General features: G+C 41.1%; 1 protein-coding gene across 2 annotated transcripts in view; it reads right to left on the minus strand.

Moving 5' to 3' along the window:
* Window positions 1-4,235, minus strand: part of pdzd7 (PDZ domain containing 7) — a 31,691-nt gene extending 27,456 nt beyond the window's left edge. For both annotated transcript variants that reach the window (XM_031906429.1, XM_031906428.1), the window contains exon 1: window positions 4,129-4,235. The gene's annotated coding sequence lies outside the window, so the exon portion shown is untranslated. The remainder of the gene's footprint in view (window positions 1-4,128) is intronic.
* Between the last annotated feature and the right edge of the window lie 7,264 nt (window positions 4,236-11,499).

Here is an 11,499-nt window from a genome sequence, read left to right on the forward strand (position 1 = left end):
AATACAGCTATGGGACCTGTTATTCATATGTTTGGGATAAGGGCTCTTTCTGTAATTTGGATCTCCATACCAAATGTTCATTTAAACATTAATTAACCGCAATTGGATTTTTTGCCTCAATAAAGCATTAATTATATCTTAGTTGGGATCAAGTACAAGGCACTGTTTTATTATTACAGAGAAAAGGGAATCATTTTTAAAAATGTGAATTATTTGATTAAAATGGAGTCTATGAGAGATGGTCTTCCCATAATTTAGAGCTTTCTGTATAATAGGTTTCCGGATAACAGATCCCGTACCTGTACTGTAGTATAAATAAATGCTCTTTTTTTTTTTCACAAATTCAAAGGTGCCAGTTCCTGTGCTGTAAGAGAACCCATGGTGCCACAGTACATATGGAGATCTTGCTGACTAGCAGCAAGGTGACACGAAAAGCAGCAACAAGATATGTCATAGATTTAACTTTAAAAAAAGCAAACCTAATTTAATATGTGTTCTGCCCACTGATCCTTTTTAAAATTCATAGTTTATCACAGATTCTTGCATTTCAGTTGGTATAAATTATCATTTGGTCTCCGCAGAACCCCATCTGAACTTCATTCAATCTCACTCTTTGGAACACGAAAAGTAAAATGCGTTGGGTTGTCCGGTATCATATGAGGTTACTGTAGGTTCAGTGGGTTTAGTTACATGTTCTGCTGGGCTAGGGTTTGTAGGGGAATTGTTAATTGTGGCATCAGTAATCCAGACACGACATGAAAGCCAGGTTACCTTTAAAGGGGTGGTTCACTTTAAGTTAGCTTTTAGTATGTTATAGGATGGTCCATTCCTAGCAATTGGTCTTCCTTATCCGTATCCTTATAGTTTTTGAGTTATTTTCTGTCCTCTTCTACATCTTTCCAGTTTTCAAGTGGGGTCACTGACCCCTGAAGGCAAAAATTTTTCTTTGTGAGCATACAGTTTTATTTTTATTGTTACTTTGTATTACTTGTGTTCTTATTCCATCCCTCTACTATACTTATTCCAGTCTCTCATTCAAACCACTGCCTGGCTGCAAAGGTAAACAAGACCCTAGTAACCAGATAGCTGATAAATTCCAAACTGGAGAGCTGCTGGACAGAAAGCTAAATAAGTAAAAACCATAAAAAATAAAAACCAATTGCAAACATTCTCTGAACTTTACTGTCTATGTCATACTAAAGGTTAATTTAAAGGTGAACAACCCCTTTCAACCCCTATACATGCAGTACCATTCTAGAGATCTCTAAGGGAATATGAATACTGCAAATATATTACAGCGGGAGCATTTCTACAGGCAGGTTGGGACTGAGATCTAAAATACTGTAGGGCCTGGTATTTAAATTACACGGAAGCCCAAAAAGGAAAGTTGAAAGCCCCCTCACAGGCCCAATAAGTAGTGTCTGACTATGGCATCAAGAAACAGCTTCCTTGGCAGAGGGGGTGGCGTGATCTTGTACCCCGGTACAGCAAACTAAAACAGTAGGGCCAAGTGGTGTCACAATCCTTAGGGCAATGGCAGATGGTTGTGGTTTGAGGTGTTTTGCATATAGTGATTTTTAGCAGCTTGGGGGCAGGAGTGATTTCCAGTGAAGGGGGGATATTGGGCTATTTTGCATTGCCTTCTGTGCTCTTAAATATCAGTGCCATTGCCTTTACTCATTTAGATAAGATAGATACAGCCATTCTGAATTTTCACAATATAATTATTGGAATGTTATATTATAATGTCAAATGCTGCAGCTATATGGGTGCTGGTTAATTCTCAGGGAGGGGGCAATTCATTTATTTGAGAAACCAGCCTCAGGTGTCAAACTGCCCTCAGTCCTACAACATCTAAGGAACCTAGTACCTTACACACAGCCCTGATCTACACGTAAGGCAATCTCTTCTGGACCCAGGTAGTTCCTAAATCTTTGTCTCTACACATGCTTGCAGGCAGCTATGGATACAAATTCTTCTCCTCACTATTCATGAGATTCCCAGAACACTCCACTAAGGGCACCCTTCCTAAACCCTTCCCCAGGTCAGCACAAAGATGCATGGGTGGAAGGTTTCCTCCCTGGTCCCCACCATATAGAGCACTCAATAGAATAAACAAAATACTTTATTAGATAGAGTACCACTATGAATAGCCCTAAATATGGCAGATACAATACACTATTGGAGATATGTAATAAAAGGCACTAAGTTTGCCCAGGAGCAGTAACCTATAACAACCAATCAGCAGGTAGAATTTTATTGGTCACCTGTTTAAAAGTAAACTTCTTCTTGGTTGCCATGGGTTACTGCTCCTGGGCATACATAGTGCCTTTTATTACATATGGAGGTATGGATTTAAAGGCAGGTTAAAAGCTGATGTTATTATTAGGGCAGAATTAACACATAAAGGAAGGCTGGTATTTTTCCTGAACAGGAGGCATCACATCCAACCTTACCAAATAAGTGCAATGTAGATGTGCCCCCCCCACCTATTTTGTTGTTCCTTAACAAAGGAAGACTTTCAAATACAATTTGGCAACCACTAGTCCACTTCTGTAGCCATGTTATTAGTTTCAGAGACTGAGGAACCTAGTTGCCAGCAAGGAAGGCAACTTTCATCAATGTCAGCTGAATCACACTAGGATCCGGATCATGAAGCACAGAATTTATATTTGTATATTTGTGATATTCTGCGTGTGTAGTTTAACAGCATCAGAAGGGCCACAGGTTGCCCAAAGATGGCATACACTGCACAAACCTATAGTGTTTACACATGACATTGTCATTTTCTGTTAATTTAAACACAAGGGAGACAATAATGTACAATCTACACTGCATGTTGCTGTAGAATAGCATTGCCTGCTGCTCTGCAAAGCACCACCTGACTTGGGCGATATACCTGTATCATATGACAGACTGCCGTTACACCTTGCAGAGCTGCATAGAAAATAAACACACTGTGTTATTAACCCATCCCGCTCACTATGGGGGAGGATTCTGGAAGCTTCAAGCACATATCTGCAGCTCTGTCCTGTTCCATACTAGCGCACCAAGGGGGAAATATTCACATTAGTTCTGTAAAACCCTTAACGGTGTGCCACACAGTTATCATCATTAGAGGAAGCTCAGCATAGAACCTTGGATTCTAACTGAGGTTAAAATAGGGGCAACAGACAAGGCTAGGTTGCCAAAGTTGTTAAAGGGAACCATATATTGAGTTTAATTGGCAATATAAAAACAAGCTATATAAGAATCTTGTCTACATTTGGGAGTCACAGAGTAACACTTATAGCCACCAGGGTTTAATCAACAAATCTGTATAAGTGGTCATGATGTTGTGTGGTCACCTTGAGGTTGTTGGGGATGCGGGGCATTGCTAGGCTTTTTGCCCCCCCCTTCCCTTGCACTTTGCACCTTCCTCTCCCATGGGGTAGGGGATGGTTGGCTACTCTAGAGAGCACAACTGCACGCTTCCCCATAAAAAGAGCACACTTCCTGATTTATAAAATGTAAACATTGCTATTAAAGTTACCAGGGGCAGACTAATGGCTCAAATGCCTGTTTCAGGGAGGCTGAACGTTGACTGTTGTATTAACAATTCAAACATAGTCATCAGGTCTGGTTTGGGGTGAAGAAACGTTGGTGAGTAGTACAAAGACATATCACTGTCATATTATGTAACAACAGCTACAACAACAGCTGGAGGGCCACCTGATGGGCATCCCCAATTTATATCATTCCAACCCAGGCTTCTTGCATATTTTGGGGCTCTTTCTACATTAATCCCAGCTCAGATAGACATCATTACATAAATGATTCCGATGCAACTGGCAAATGTGCTAATAATGAAACACTTCTATTCCCCGCAGGGATTTGCCATGACCAGGAATAGCTGACCAATGTTAAGCAGCTCAGTCAGGAAGAATTCACAAAGGCTACAAGTCATTAGATGCTAAAAGGGAAACTTATCTTCACTGCTCATACCATCGGTGCTTAGGGAAAGGAAAGCTGGAAACACGCAGCATCAGATGAGCCCATACAGGAACCCAGTCTGTGCCTAATGCCCCTGGGTCAGAGGGAGAGAGAAGCCAAAACTGTATCACAGACACACAGGGAAAGAATACTTACATCAAGACAAGCCTTTACTCCAAGGAATATCTATTGCTGAGCTGCCCCCTCTCCAAACAATGACTTCTCAGTTACACCAGCAGCTTCGTGCGAGAGAACAACCTAGCTTTCATTGCACTGCTGTCAGCCAATAGGAGAGGTTCATTTCACACCAGGAGGAGATGGACTAAGCAGTGAGAAGTTTGCCTTGGGAGCAGAGCAGCAATGCTTGTCTATCAGGGCACTCATACACATTTAAACTGCAATCTGTAACAAGACAGGTCCTTTAAAAATGAAGAGTGCAGGTCTGGGATTAAATATTTGCATTCAGGCACTGGGTATTATTCATAACTTCTTGTAACCTTAAGGGGTTCTTGTCCTCTGGTTGTGATCACTAGAAATGGAAGGACACACTTGTGTAAGGTGTTGCCCAAGGGGTTCTTAACTGCTTTTATTTGAGAGCCGTGAGATAGAAGGGGACAGTTAAGCATAAATGAAGTATCTAAGTCTAATCACTACATCCTACGTATGAAATCATTGCAGTTAAAGAAATCATGGAGACTGACGCATAATACCACAGGTACCACAAGTTTTGTATTTTCACTTTTTTACAGTTTTGTAAATCACGAAAAATATGAGTTTTTTTTCACATAAAATTCTAGTTTAAGCGCAAATAAACACAAATTGTGAAAAACATTTATGGCATATTTAGGGATTTGTTTTTCCAGCTCCAACTACTGAAAGAACATATTGTACCATGTTATGTACCATAGGCAGGCAGTAGGTACAGGGCTCTTCTACATTGTGCTACTATCGGTGATGCCCAAGGTAGGGGTAATTTAAGTAGATACCCACAGCACTGATTAATGCAGGCAACAAATTTATGAAAAATGTGCTTCATTACAGAGGCCCAGACTGTAGGATGCTATTTATTGGGCTGGTGGGGGGCTGTATGGGCCTCTGTGTAAACGCAAGGCAGCGTGCAAAGTGCAAACACTAAATGCATTTGCACTTTGTGCCCAGACTTGCATGGCAGATGAATTGCCACAGGTCTCTATGCACCAAAATGGAGTGCATAATACAGTACATAGCTGTCTTCGGTGTTCAGCAGTGCTGTATTTATGAAGGGTGGGGGTTCCACATGTTTGTCACTCCACTTCTATTTTTGTATTTATTCTAATGATCTAGTGCAATAGACACTTGTGGGTCTGCACAATGGTCTAGGGCAGTGCTGTCTAACTGGTGACCACCCACATCTGGCGGTGTTGATGGCTTACCTTTGTGTAAGCTTTAAATGGTATCAGTATCTGGCCCCCTGCATGGTTCACAGCTCAGATTCAGACTGTAAGCACCCACATTGTTCACCTTTTCATACTTCAGACAGACTGTAGTATGTACTGCCTGCCCTATGATGCCTGTGTCTAACCATTTGAGTTTTTGCTGTGCTACCACCATTAATGTGGGTATGGTATTAAAAGTTCTTGTGATAAGATGGGTGTGGTTTGAATTGGGTGCGGCTTTAAAAAAGGGAGTGGTCAAAATGGCTACCATTAGCGGCCCTCCACTATCTATGTTAGAAAAGTTCCAGCCCTCGGCACCACAGCACTGGTCTAGGTGAATATGTGGCATCAGGCCCCTTTCCCCTGAAATCCTGGCCCCACCATGGGCACACAAGACTGAAGACTCTTGAGGCTTGAACAAAATCTTTACACTTGTTGGCCTTCTGGCTGTGGGCCTTTTGGCCAGGGGGTCAAGAATAAGAGGACAAGAGGATAGAGGTCCCTGCCCTGTAGAGCTTACAATCAAGATCCGTGATCTAAGTAAATGATCCCATTTGTCTAAATGTCCCTCATCCCTAGTTTAAGGGATAGAAGAAAACACCAATGTACTTCCCAGTTGACATCCCCATGTGCTTTGGGTCTGTTTTTTCTCTTTTATATCCTGCACCATTTTTCATAGAAAATGAGGTCTCATCTCATGCCTGTGTGGGTCTCCATCAGGTACTCCAGATTCCCAGTATACTTTAAAAATTTTAATTTTCTATCTTCTCACTGAAACCACAGCCTGGTTGCTAGGGCACCTGGGATCTAGCAACAAGGCACTAGTTGACATTCTAAAATAAAAAGCTGTAGAACAGTTAAAAAAAATACAAAATATATAAAACAATGACCAACCGAAAGTTGTCTTAGAATACCAATGAATATATTACACTGTTACCCAGGAGCTTACAGTCTTTGTGTCACTGAAACCACACGACTCCTTTGAATAACCAGCTGAATAACCACATTCAATTCACTTTTTAAGTAAAGAGCATTATAACATTTAGAAATAATCTAAATAAGAGTAATACAAGCAGAGTGCCACTAACTTTTCCTATCCATTAGCTTTATTACAGTGTCTTGGATGAATGACCTGGGTCTTCTAAATAAATAATGGCACTCCCGCAAGCATCTCAAGTGTATTGCATGCTCAGGCCTACACACAAAGCACAACTCAGCAAGAACTGGAGGAAATCATAACAATGCCGCTCGCTACAAGCTTGCAAGTAAGTTGTAAACAGTGATGTTCCTTCACCTGGAAGCACTCCCCTAGAAAAAATGTTTGGGGAGCCCCGGCATAGAGTGCAGTGCCAGTCAGCCATAAATATTAAAACCTCAATCACAAATATTAAAGACAATTTGGCCCTAAGTAAATCCAGTCCTCAGTGAACAAGTTAAACAAATTGTGCCAATGTAACAACACATCACTCACAGTTGCACCATTGGTTGAATTAACACGTTTTACATGTGAGCAGTAACGCCACGTCAAGGCTTCAACCCTGTTACCGGCATTCACACAAGTTTCCCTCCGGGTGTAACGCCTCAGAGGAGAGCCAATGTGAATAGTTTGCCATTGGCTCCCCTCAACACAAAACATGACAAACGTGACAAACAAGGACAACACAAGAGGCTTAAACTGCACGTGTCTATGAGTCCCACCCTTTGCTCATTTAACTTTAACCTTAACTGATTTAACTAAATTTGCAGGCTAAGGTAAAAAAAAAAACCATATCTGAAGCGGCTGGTAATTTGCCCCAGATAGGGAAAAAAACTACAGAATTACAGAACTATAAACATAAGTAACAGGGTATGGGTTCTATAGACATGATGTGCAGGAAGGCAAAGCAGGCTGGGATCTTAGTATCTGCTCGCCTTCTTGTTACACCCTTAGCTCACATTCTCTCACACAGTCTCTCACATAAAGTTATACTTATCCCGTACTTACCCTTTTTTACTAACTCAGATGAGTGACTGCCTCTCATAATTCCAGGCCTGATGTTACTCATACTCTGGGAGATGGAATCCCAGGTGAAGGTGGAGCTCATGGTTGAGACAGGAATCGCAGGAGATGACCTGGCCTTTGTGCAGCAGGTGATGATGCCGAAGCCCACAGATTTGCCAACTTCCCGCCGGTGTTATGTACCTGTGCTACATGTAATTGCATGGTGTTATCACTGGCTGGCTTACATGCATGCCTACATACTTGCTCCAGCCAGGTGGAACTTTGAAATGAGAAGCCGGGAACGATGTTACTCTCCCCGGATGTTGCTTCATCCTCCTGGGGTTCGAGGAATGACAGCTTCTCAGTACATGGCTGGAACAGATCGGGTGATGGCTGCATTAAAAGGAAAAAATAATTTTAATCAACATGATGAAAATTATCTATTATGAACAAGAGAATAGTAATTGTATTTGCTTTTGGAAGTCCATATAAAGGTTCTGATCCTGTAAAAATAACAGTTTGTGCTTCAGTTTGCCATGTACAATGGCAATATACAACCTTTGTAGTTGAAAGCACTATATTGTTTGCCTTTTCAGAGACATCTTCCATAGGTTTCAATGCTACAATGCCCCTAGTGGTCATAAATATACAGCGCTTTTTCTTTTTTATGGAAAACTCCATTCTCATTATGCGACATTGTGGGTCTGATTTATTATAGATTAAACTGAAGAATCCAGAAGGTTCCGTGATTTTAATCATCTCATTACCTGCCCCCCCCCCATAGAGCATCCCTTCTGCCTTATGTGTATAGGTTTTCCATGGGCTGCCATGGCTGTGTGAGTGTGGGGACTTGTGATTTTAATACTTAAATACAAGTTCCACAAACTAAACCCACTGCTTCTGATTCACCTATTTCACTAGTCAGTGCTATTCACCCAGGGTATAATCATTTGCGATTTCTATTCCCCAACCATGTACTTACTGTTTTCGGCTGGTAGGGGGGTTGTAACTTTCCCTCTTCCAGTGCCACCCAATCGATGCCTTTGTAGAATGGGTGGCTCCTGATGTCTCCCCGAACACCAAGGCGCTGCTTCCGATCCTTTTGTAGTAGCTAAAGGATCAAAGGACAATAATTTGAATCCCAGTAACTAAGCAGAAATTGCACATAAATATATTTGTAAATGTAGCAATGCTTCTATCCCACTGTTGTACCCACCTTGCCCAGAAGATGTGTTAGATCTTCATCCAGCCAATCAGGTATCTCCGGTTCATGGAATTTGCTGGAATCCACAAGCTGGTCGGGGTCACTGTTGTAAAAGGGCGACTGTCCGGTGGCGATTTCACAGATGGTGACACCAAATGACCACCAGTCTACTGCTGCGTTATACGCTTTTCCATATGGAATCTTAAAAAGAAAAAAAAATAACTTACCAAGTTGCAAAATGGCACCTTTGAGGTATGTCTACTGGGATAATATAGACAACAGAGTTTAATGGAATAAGCCGATCACAGAGTGTATGGAGTGCAATGAGTAATACATGAGTACCTATATAAATATGAACATGGCTGTTTAAGGACAAGTAAAGGGTAATACACTGTGGGGTTTCCATATGTTAGGCACCCCCCAGTGTATCTAATTGCTAACTCTTTTTGCCCGACTGGTGCTCCTATTCCTAAAAAAATTGCATTGGTCTGGGGATCTTTGGTATTAAGCTGGCCATACACGTGGCGATCTGACGATTTTTCGTACGACCATCGGTCGCACGAAACATCGTCAAATCCGCCACACACCATTCAGGGCTGAATCGGCAGGTAAGGAGGTAGAAACAATAGGATTTCTACCTCCTTCTGCCGATTCAGGGCTGAAGGGAGAATTTTGGTCAGGCGCCTTCTATGGCGCCCGATCAAAATTTTCTAACCTGGCCGATCGACGAGCCGACCGATTTCAGCAGCTTCCTGCGACATCGGTCGGCTCGCTGACATACCATACACGCACCGATTATCGTATGAAACGAGGTTTCGTACGATAATATCGGTGCGTGTATGGCCACCTTTAGTGTCACACAGCCAACTTCTTAGTACTTCCCGAGCCCGAGGAAGATGCACAGTTGCAAGACTCTGGAGGACTCTACACCTTGATGTTCGTGGGACTCCAGAGGCACAGCAGCTTCAAATATCTGTTTGCTGCTATGTAATGGCATTTTAGCAGCTGCTGTCTTGATCCAACGCATGGATCTGGTAGAACTCTTCCTCAATTTGCCTTTATCTGCACGAACACGTCTGTGCTCTGAATCAGCCACAAATCTCTTAATAGTGCAATGATCATGCTTAAGTTTTTGTGAAATATCTGTTCTCATACCTTGTCGAAGGCATTGAGACACAATGCCATCCATGATTTTAATTGAAAACAAAAAAATCTAATCTTTGTGACACTTAAATTAAGTCATAAATAGAATTTGCATAATAATTTGGAACAGTGCATTTTAAGTTATTTATTATTATAATACTGTTATCATTAGGAGATTTGTTCAATAAAATTTGAATTGTACTCTTAATAGTTGATAACATGAGAATTATACTGGCTGTTATTTACACCAATTATTTTGGTAAATGAGAAAAATATAATTTGCATAATCATTTGGAACAGGGTGTATATATATATATATATATATGGGAGAAAAATTGGAAGCCGCTCTCAGAGGACTTAGGAAAATAAAGAATACTTTTATTATCAAGAGAGAACTAATGTTTTGGCTGTTACACCAGCCTTTCTCAAAGTTACACAAACAAGTGGAAGAAAATCATAAATACTGTGTGTGGCGGGAATTTAAAACAATGACACAAACCAGTAAAGTGACCCACTCGGACCCAGGGCCCTTTCCCATTATTAACTACACACCGCTTATTGGACAAAATAAGTGAATTAAAAACACATAGGGTGAATAGAACATGTAGAAACTCATATTAAAAAACGTAGAAATTAATTCGAGGAAAAAAAAGGGGGGGTAACGTGTAAATAAACCACAGGGTGTAAATAAAAACAAAAACAATGAAAACCGGGAACATAATCCGATCTCAGCAGAGAAAACCACCTACTTCAACTGGAGTCACTCAAAGAGCCAGGTAAGTAAAGAAAGGTAAGTATAGACCGTGAGGAGAATGAATAGGCAGTATCCAGTCAAGTCAGCAAGAAAAATCAGCAAGAAAAATCAGAGAAAGGAATAGGAAAAGAGGAAGGGATTGGACAGGTTTAACACACAGTTTACAGCATGAGAGTAGGCTTGATAGTCCGGAATTGAGTGGTTAATACAGCGCAAAAGAATGTATAGTGACCCTAGGAGCAGAACTGGGAGCGATCTTAAGCGCTGTTGGTACAATCTCCATAATCCCTTATCCGGAAACCCGTTATCCAGAAAGCTCCGAATTACAGGAAGGCCATCTCCCATAGACTCCATTATAAGCAAATAATTCTAATTTTTAAAAATGATTTCTTTTTCTCTGTAATTATAAAACAGAACCTTGTACTCAATCTCAACTACAATATAATTAATCCATATTGGAGGCAAAACAAGCCTATTAGGTTTATTCAATATTTGAATGATTTTTTAGCACACTAAAATTATGGTAATCCAAATTACGGAAAGATCCCTTATCCGGAAAACCTCAGGTCCCGAGCATTCTGGATAACAGTTCCCATACCTGTAGTAAATAGTAGTACATAAAAATCCATCTTTAAGTATGGAGTGACCATATGCGCTATTAATGCTCACTCCGCTCTGCGTATCGTCATACAGACACTCTGCAGAAGGTCACAGTTCATGACACAAAAGTTTGCTAGGCATAAATAAATGCATGTAGCGCGGGACACAACTGGGTTAATTACCAGGACCAATACTGTGTACGTACCTATATCTGTACCACAGTACAAAGCAGAACCTGGCTCGTATAGAATAACAGCAGTCGGACTAAGTACCAAAGGCTTCGGCAGCATATGCCCCATGTGACATAGTTGAAGAACTTCAAAAGCAGGAGGCTCGAGCTAGCACTCAATGCAAAAAAATATTAACATTGTTTATCAGATGTACATAGGAGTTATTAATGGTTCAAGGCCGTTAGTCCGTTATAGGAACA

Source organism: Xenopus tropicalis, chromosome 7, assembly GCF_000004195.4.
Source record: "Xenopus tropicalis strain Nigerian chromosome 7, UCB_Xtro_10.0, whole genome shotgun sequence".
Taxonomy (NCBI): Eukaryota; Metazoa; Chordata; class Amphibia; order Anura; family Pipidae; genus Xenopus; species Xenopus tropicalis.